Raw genomic sequence first — 8,747 nt, 5'->3', positions numbered from 1 at the left:
GATCGGTGAGAAATTTTGCAATTAATTGCAAACATCTACTAATCTACTTAGTGTAGAGAAAAAAATCAACAAGAACCATGAGACAGACTCGCTCTTTCACGACCGTCTGAATCCTGCCAGCTATACATGGCATCCACGTCAACGTTCAAAGGTTGAATCGACAACCAACAAAAACTATTCTTTCAAAGAAGGAAAAACAACAACAAAGACAATGATGAGTTTGTCCTTTTTACTTTTCTCTGGATCTCCATCCGTCAAGCTGCTATCATCTTGTTTTGCAATGAACGGCAAACTGATGCTGACGGAGACTGATTAAAGCTTCATTGGCTTCACTTGGGCTTCGTTTGAACCATGAGATCGAAAATGTATGCCGCCCCGTCCACGCACTCGCTCGTGATGCTCTATAATTAATCTTTTATTTTTATATACACAGTTCTGAATTGCTCTACCGTACTGAAATCTTAAACACCACAAGTTTTGCTTTGCAGAGGAGCTGAAAAAAATGAAGCAGAGGCCGAGTCAAATGGAGCACAGGAACCTGACTAAGCCAAGAGCGCGCCGTCGGCGGCGCGTGCACCGGCCGGCGCCGTCAGCTCGCCACATCTCCCGCACATGCTACTGCCGGCCACGACGACTACCACGGTGGGCGCCGCCGCAGCTGGCTGTACCTGCATCTGCATGGGCGTGGCAATCATCGATGGAGAGGCCCGGCAGGACGGGCACGAGGCGCGCGTCCGGAGCCAGGCGTCGACGCAGGCGATGTGGAAGCCGTGGCCGCATCCTGGGAGCACGCGCACAGCCTCCCCGTCGGCAAATTCGGCCAGGCATATAGCACACTCCGACGACGACGAGGCCGCCACGAAGGAGACGGCGGGGAGCGCCTCGATTGCCTTTTTCCTGAGGCCCGTGGGGGAGGAGGGTAGCGGTCAGAGGGTCGGGGGCGGCACGCGCGCCGGGACAGGAGGGCGAGGCCGAGGCCGCTGTTAGAATTATTGTATAGGGATAGAAGGTGTTTAAACTTGTATCTATCTCTTCTTCTCATTATCCCGAGAGACTCCTGTAACGACCTCTCTTCCGGTCGATCTCCTCCTCCTCTCTCGATCTCTCCCTCTGTAATCTCTCTCTGTAACTTGTTTACCAAGGCTTTGCCTCAATATATACATGCGGCCCGAGACAAAGGGTTCTACGCTTCCCAAACAATCTTACATGGTAACAGAGCCTCTTCCTCATAGAGATCGCATCTAGCTACCTTCGGCGACCGAGCCATGTCCACCACCTCCGCCTCAATGTCGCCCAGCACCATGGGCGCGATCACCACCACCTCCTCCACCTCCACCTTTGCCTCCTCATCCTCAACCACCAACACTTTCCTCGGATCGCCGCCACAGGAGAAGCTAACGAAAGGGAATTTCCTTCTCTGGAAAGCCATCGTGCTTCCTCAGATCAGGGGTGCCCAGATGGAGCACCACCTTGACGCCACCAGCCCGCCGCCGCCGCCCACCCTCACCATCACCAAGGAGGGAAAAGAGGAGCAAGTCGTCAACGTCGCCCGCACCCTCTGGTATGCTCAGCAACAACAGCTTCAAGGTTTCTTGATGGGTTCTCTTTCCCGCGAGATTCTGTCCCAAGTGGCCACGCTTCAGACGCCGGCCGAGGTGTGGCGCGCCATCAACACCATGTTCGTTGCCCAGAGTCAGGCGCAGGCGATCAACACCCGGATCGAACTTACCAACCTTAAAAAAGGTAATATGTCCATGGCAGAGTACCTGGGCAAGATCAAAACCCTCACAGATGAGGTTGCTTGTACTACTTCGGCGCTCTCCGATCCGGAGATCGTCTCCAAAATCTTGGCTGGCCTCGACATGGAGTATAATCCCGTGGTCTCTGCCTTGGCGGCACGTGTGGAACCGATCACGGTCCCGGAGCTACACAGCCAGCTTCTCAGCTTCGACGCTCGCCTCACACTTCTTCACGGCGGCGACCTTCGGCAGTCTTCTGCGTACTCTGCTTCACGGGGTCGCGGCCGTGGCCGCGGTCACCGCGGTGGAGGGCGCGGCCGTGGCGCTCCCTCGGGCGATAGTGCACGCTCTGGTGGCGGCTACAACTACGACGGGGGCTACGGCAACAACCAGAGGGGTGGTGGCTTCAACTCCAACAATGGCCGCCGCACCTCTTCTCCTCGTCCTCGACCCCGGTGCCAGCTATGCAAGAAGGCTGGTCATGAGGTCATCGACTGCTGGCATAGGTACGATGACAACTTTGTCCCTGACCCCAAACTGGTTGCAGCTGCTATGCGCGAGCAAGGCGGGGATGGCGTCTGGTACGTTGATTCCGGAGCTACTGATCACGTCACCAATGAGTTAGAGCAACTTGCCCTTCGCGAGACGTACCACGGCAACGATCAGATCCACACAGCCAGCGGTAAAGGTATGGATATTTGTCACATTGGTCAAGCTTCACTTAGTTCCCCTACTCTTCAACGTGATCTTCTTCTTAAGGATGTTCTTCATGTTCCTCAAGCAGACAAAAACCTTGCCTCTATGTCTCGTCTAGCCACCGATAATGATGTTTTCTTTGAAACTCACCCTCACTATTTTTTCATTAAGGACCGAGCAACGAGGGCGGCTCTCTATCACGGTAGATGCGTTGGTGGCCTCTACCCCATCTCCTCCAGAGCCTTTACAAATAAGCATCGTCGAGTCTACTCCGTCATCAAGCCCTCTTTCGAGCGGTGGCATCAAAGATTAGGACATCCCTCCTCCATCATAGTTAGGCAAGTCGTCAATAAAGACAAACTTCCTTTGTCACATAGTTCAAATAATGCGTCTGTCTGTGAAGCATGTCAATGTGCCAAGAGCCATCAGCTTCCTTATCCTAAGTCTACCAGTGTGTCTCATGCTCCATTACAATTGATCTTCATTGATGTATGGGGTCATGCTCGAGATTCTTTTGGTCGAAAAAAATATTATGTTAGCTTCATTGATGATTACAGCAAGTTTACATGGATTTATTTGCTTAAGTATAAATCTGAAGTTTTTTCCATCTTCCAAGAGTTTCAGAAGCTAGTTGAGCGCCACTTTGATCGAAAAATTCTTTCAGTCCAAAGTGACTGGGGAGGGGAGTATGAAAAACTCAACTCCTTTTTCCGAAGCATTGGGATTACTCATTATGTGTCTTGTCCTCATGCTCATCAGCAAAACGGTTCTGCTGAACACAAACACCGTCATATCGTTGAAGTTGGTCTATCCCTTCTAGCTCATGCATCTATGCCCCTCAAGTACTGGGATGAGGCTTTCATCACGGCTACATATCTTATTAACCGTCTTCCAAGTAAGGTCATTGGCAATTCAACTCCTTTAGAACGATTGTATCATCAAAAGCCAGACTACACCTCTCTAAAAAATTTTGGCTGTGCTTGCTACCCCAACTTACGTCCATACAATCGTCATAAACTAGAATTTCGTTCCACACAATGTGTGTTTATTGGGTACAGCAACCTTCATAAAGGATATAAATGCCTTGAACCGTCTACTGGACGTATATATATCTCCCGTGATGTAATCTTTGATGAAACTTTATTCCCGTTTTCCCTTCTTCATCCCAATGCTGGCGCTTTACTTCGTGCAGAAATTGCACTCCTACCAGATTACTCTGTTAATCCTCATCACGGGGGTGAACTAACTGAGAATGATCATGTGCAAAAATCCGCCGAACACCGCATATCTAATGGCTCTTGTACAGATTCTGCTCGTCATTTTATGTGTATACAGGACAAATCAGGCGCGGAATCTGAGGAAGATCCGGCTGACAGCGCGCGATCCCAGGCTGATCTGCGCCAGCATGCAGCGCAGCCCAGCGCGCGATCCCGTGCCGATTCTCTCCTGGCGGGCGACAGCGACAGCAGCCCCGCTGCGGGACCAGACGCGGGCCAGGGCGCGCCGCGCCAAACCGACCAGGTGGGTCACGCGGGTCCAGGCGCGGATCAGGGCGCATCCCGCCAATCCGGTCAGGTGGGCCACGCGGACCCAGGCACGAGTCCAGGTGCGGACCAGGGCGCGTCATGCCAAGCCGACAGGGTGGGTCCCGGCGCATCTGGTGCAGGCGCGGGCCCTGACGCGACTTCCAGCGCCTCTCACCAATCCTCGCCTACCTGCTCTGACCGCCCCGACGCGGCTGTCGAGCGTGGCGTGGGGGGGAGCGAACCCGAGGAGCTGCACGGATCTTCCTTGGATCTGGTGCCGGATCAACCTTGATCTTCTGTGGCTGATATTACGGCTGCTGGATCTCCTTCGCCTCCTCGTCGACACACCAGGTCAAGGTCAGGTATTGTTAAAGAAAAAAAATACAGTGATGGTACAATAAAGTATAATCCTACTAAGCGTGCTTTCCTTGCTGCTACTGGAGAACCTGTTAACCTGCATGATGCACTTGCTAGTAAGGATTGGAAGGAAGCCATGGATAGTGAGTATAATGCACTCATGAAAAATCAGACTTGGCGTCTAGTACCACCGCAACGGGGTGCTAACATAATTGATTGCAAGTGGGTATACAAGATTAAAAGGAAACCTGATGGTAGCATAGACAGGTACAAGGCAAGGTTGGTTGCAAAAGGCTTTAAGCAAAGGTTTGGTATTGATTATGATGACACTTTTAGCCCTGTGGTTAAAGCAACTACCATTCGCCTTGTTTTATCCATTGCTATTTCCAGAGGCTGGAGCTTACGACAGCTAGATGTTCAGAACGCGTTTCTTCATGGTGTTCTTGAGGAAGAAGTGTTCATGCGGCAACCACCAGGTTATGAAAATCACAGCACACCACATTATGTATGTAAGTTGGATAAAGCATTATATGGATTGAAGCAGGCTCCAAGAGCATGGTATTCTAGGTTGAGCATGCAGTTACAACATCTTGGGTTCATACCATCTAAAGCAGATACATCTTTGTTCTTTTATAGCAAAGGCAATATCACTGTGTTTGTGCTTGTTTATGTTGACGATATAATTGTTGCCAGCTCAAGTCAAGCGGCCACAACCTGTTTGCTCAAGGATTTGGAACTTGAGTTTGCTCTTAAGGATCTAGGTGACCTTCACTATTTTCTTGGCATAGAAGTGAAGCAAGTCAGAGATGGCATACTTCTCTCACAGGAAAAATATACAGCTGATGTTCTTAAGAGAGTGGGATTGGAGAATTGCAAGCCAGTTAGCACACCAATTTCCACCTCAGAAAAACTTACAATTGATAGTGGAGAAATTCTTGGTCCAGAAGATGCAACAAATTATAGAAGTGTTGTCGGTGCTTTGCAATATCTAACACTTACACGACCAGATATTTCTTACTCGGTGAATAAGGTATGTCAATACTTGCATGCGCCTAGAACTACTCATTGGACAGCAGTTAAGAGGATCTTAAGATATCTTCAGTATTCTCAAGGGCTTGGACTTCAGATTGTCAAGTCCTCTTCCTTGCTTGTTACTGCATATTCTGATGCAGACTGGGCAGGATGTGCTGATGACAGAAGATCTACTGGTGGTTTTGCTGTATTTCTGGGATCTAATCTTGTATCATGGGAAGCAAGCTACTGTTTCACGATCAAGTATAGAGGCTGAATATAAGTCATTAGCAAATGCCACAGCTGAAGTAATGTGGATACAAACATTACTTTATGAGCTTGGTATTAAAGCTCCGAAGGCTGCACGGTTATGGTGTGATAACATTGGTGCAACTTACCTTTCAGCAAATCCTGTATTCCATGCACGAACCAAACACATTGGGTGGACTTTCATTTTGTCAGAGAGAGAGTAGCTCGAAAGCTACTTGAGATACGATTCATTCCTACAGGCGATCAACTTGCAGATGGGTTTACTAAACCATTGACTGAGAGAAGATTGGATGAGTTCAAGTACAATCTCAACCTTGGCAAGGCTTGAGGTTTAGATTGAGGGGGAGTGTTAGAATTATTGTATAGGGATAGGAGGTGTTTAAACTTGTATCTATCTCTTCTTCTCATTATCCCGAGAGACTCCTGTAACGACCTCTCTTCCGGTCGATCTCCTCCTCCTCTCTCGATCTCTCCCTCTGTAATCTCTCTCTCTGTAACTTGTTTACCAAGGCTTTACCTCAATATATACATGCGGCCCGAGACAAAGGGTTCTACGCTTCCCGAACAATCTTACAGCCGCAGCTGAGGACGCACAGCAGCGACGCCAGGATCACCACTATGTCCGAGTGCACCGTCACCACCAGCAATGTCTGCTGCTCGGGCCGAGGCAGAGGCAGCGACTGAGGCTCGCTGGGGCCGGCGGCGGCCGTGCTGCGGTGCAGCAGGATCGCCGGAGCGCGCATGGTGTCGCACCGTCGCCGCTGCTCTGCTACGGTGGACGCTCTGCTCTCTCTGTCAAGGCGTTCAGCTCTGCTTTGACTCTGGACCTGGCCGTGGCCGTGCATGCGGTGCGAGCGCGTGCCATCTTCTTATAGCTAGGGTAAACGTTTGTGGCCGGAGTGCCGGCCCATGATGGGCCGGACCATCGCTCTCGATCGTGCACCGTGGGAACGCTCTTCAATCGAATCGTTTTCTTCACGTCGTCTTCTTCGTCCCCACAACACGGGGCAACTGCTCCTTATATGCATCTCCGCCGCCACACGCAGCGTGCGGGCATGACGAGCCCTTGCTGATAGGGCGAGCCACGGCGGGGGTGGAGAAGACGACGGCGGGGACATCTGCAAAGAGGCCGTGCGCGACGCACTGGAGACGTCGATGCAACAGTCATTATGGATGTGTCCATACAGTGATACAGAGCTTCACCGTTTTTATGAATGCTGCAACCGCTGCGCGAGATGCTATATCCAGTGACGAGGGAAGCTACAACCGATAAACATATTTGCTGGAATCAAACGGAGACGATGACTTTTGCTGCCACCGTCATCGGATTTTGCTACAACCGGCTAGATTTTTTGCTACATTCATCCATGGCTGAGTTGCGACCCAACGACAACGGCGATAATTTTTTGTTGCAACCGTCATAGATTTTTGCTACGTCCGACGAATTATTTTGCTACGTCCATTCACGGCGGAGCTGTGATAATTCATGGCGGCGATGATGATTTTTGCTCCAGGCGTCGTAGATTTTTGCTCCAAACTGCAGGGCCGCTTGTGAATAGATAGAGGATGTTGTCACGGTAGTGGAAGGAAGGAGCAACGGGCCCGCAGACAGGTAATGCCGGGCCACGTGGTAGTGGCGGGCGCCGGTACAGTCGATTCCTCAGCCTTTTTGATGTCTCTTCCTGCACGCGTGGTAAGTTCGTTTGGCGCCTTTTGGATCAATAGTGTACGTGGAAAGCCAGCACCAGAATCCAGCGACACTGTAGCTAGTGAGTGGCTGAACCAGTAACAAACGTGTACCTATGGACCAATCATAACTAGTTAAGATGAGATTTGCTATACTCCCATAGAAAAACTTTTGAGCTTTGCTATTATATCTTGATTAAATTGTCATTTTTAGCAGGAAAAACATTGGCATTACAAAGAACATCAATTCATCAAATGTGACATAAATTATACCATTGTCTCTAGACCACCTAGCAACAACTACAAACACTACCCGCAAAAAAAATGACAACAAAAACTGAAGCGAGCGGAAGACACTTAAAAACACACACACAAGTTGGGTTTTAATGGTTTAAGCCTGGATGTCACTAGTAGAAAACGGAGATTTAAAACCGGTTCGTAAGGGCCTTTAGTGCCGGTTCCATAACCGGCACTAAAGAGTGGGCACTAAAGGCCCCCTTCCCTTTAGTACCGGTTCGGCACGAACCGGCGCTAAAGTGCCACCACGTGGCGTGAGCTCGCGCCCTGGTATGGGGGACCTTTAGTACCGATTGGTGTTACCAACCGGTACTAAAGGTTTTTTCTTTTAATTTTTTTTGTAAATTTTGTAATTTTTTTTGATTTTTCTGAATTATTTGATGATTTAGTCTCTAATCACCTCTCTTAACTGCTCAAGTGTGGATCACTCATTCCAAATCATCTAACTTCCCGACCGGTCACCCATCCCTCTCACTACTCCAACCCGAGCAAGTTTAACTTTCGGGTTCTATTCTCCTTCGTTTCCAAGTCTGCACTTGTTGTTTTCCTGACAATAGTAAGATGTCAATCCTATTAACCCTCAGGAGTTTAGCTTGAGCATGAAGTCACACATTTCACTGTTTGAGTTTGAAACTATTATTCTAAAAAACAGTAATTATTTAGTAACACTAATATTTCTTGAATAAGTTTGACCATAGTTTGACCATAGTTTGACCACAGTTTGACCAGATTTGACCCAAATTCAAAAAATTGAAATAATTATTTAGTAACATTAATATTCTTGAATAATTATGTAGTAACATTAATACTTCTTGAATAAGTAGTTTAACCAGATTTAACCAATTTTTTTTTAAAAAAACTAAAATTTGACCATATCTTTTTTTCCTTTTGGAATTTGAGGATTCTAAAAAATTGCAAACAGGCCGTAGGCAGTCTCCATCGGATGCGGATTTTCGTGCTGAATTTTTTGATATATTATACGTTTTTTTTCGACATCGTATGCAAAAGTTATAGCCGTTTTATATTTTTCCTACACTTTTTGCAAAACATGTCTAAATTTAAGTTTTCAAATTATCCTAACTAGTAGATGTAGTAATATAACAACCTCTTGAAGGATTTTATTTTTTGAAGTTTTTATCATTTTCTTTTGGTTTTTTCAAAACTG

The 8,747-nt window shown here is 48.2% G+C and overlaps 1 pseudogene; it reads right to left on the bottom strand.

Moving 5' to 3' along the window:
• Positions 1–228: 228 nt before the first annotated feature.
• LOC119328041 lies at positions 229–6,542 on the bottom strand (annotated as a pseudogene).
• Between the last annotated feature and the right edge of the window lie 2,205 nt (positions 6,543–8,747).

This window comes from Triticum dicoccoides, chromosome 7A, assembly GCF_002162155.2.
Source record: "Triticum dicoccoides isolate Atlit2015 ecotype Zavitan chromosome 7A, WEW_v2.0, whole genome shotgun sequence".
In the NCBI taxonomy this organism is placed as follows: domain Eukaryota; kingdom Viridiplantae; phylum Streptophyta; class Magnoliopsida; order Poales; family Poaceae; genus Triticum; species Triticum dicoccoides.
The sequence above is the reverse complement of the archived record's forward strand: the minus strand, read 5'-3'. Positions and strand labels throughout refer to the sequence as shown.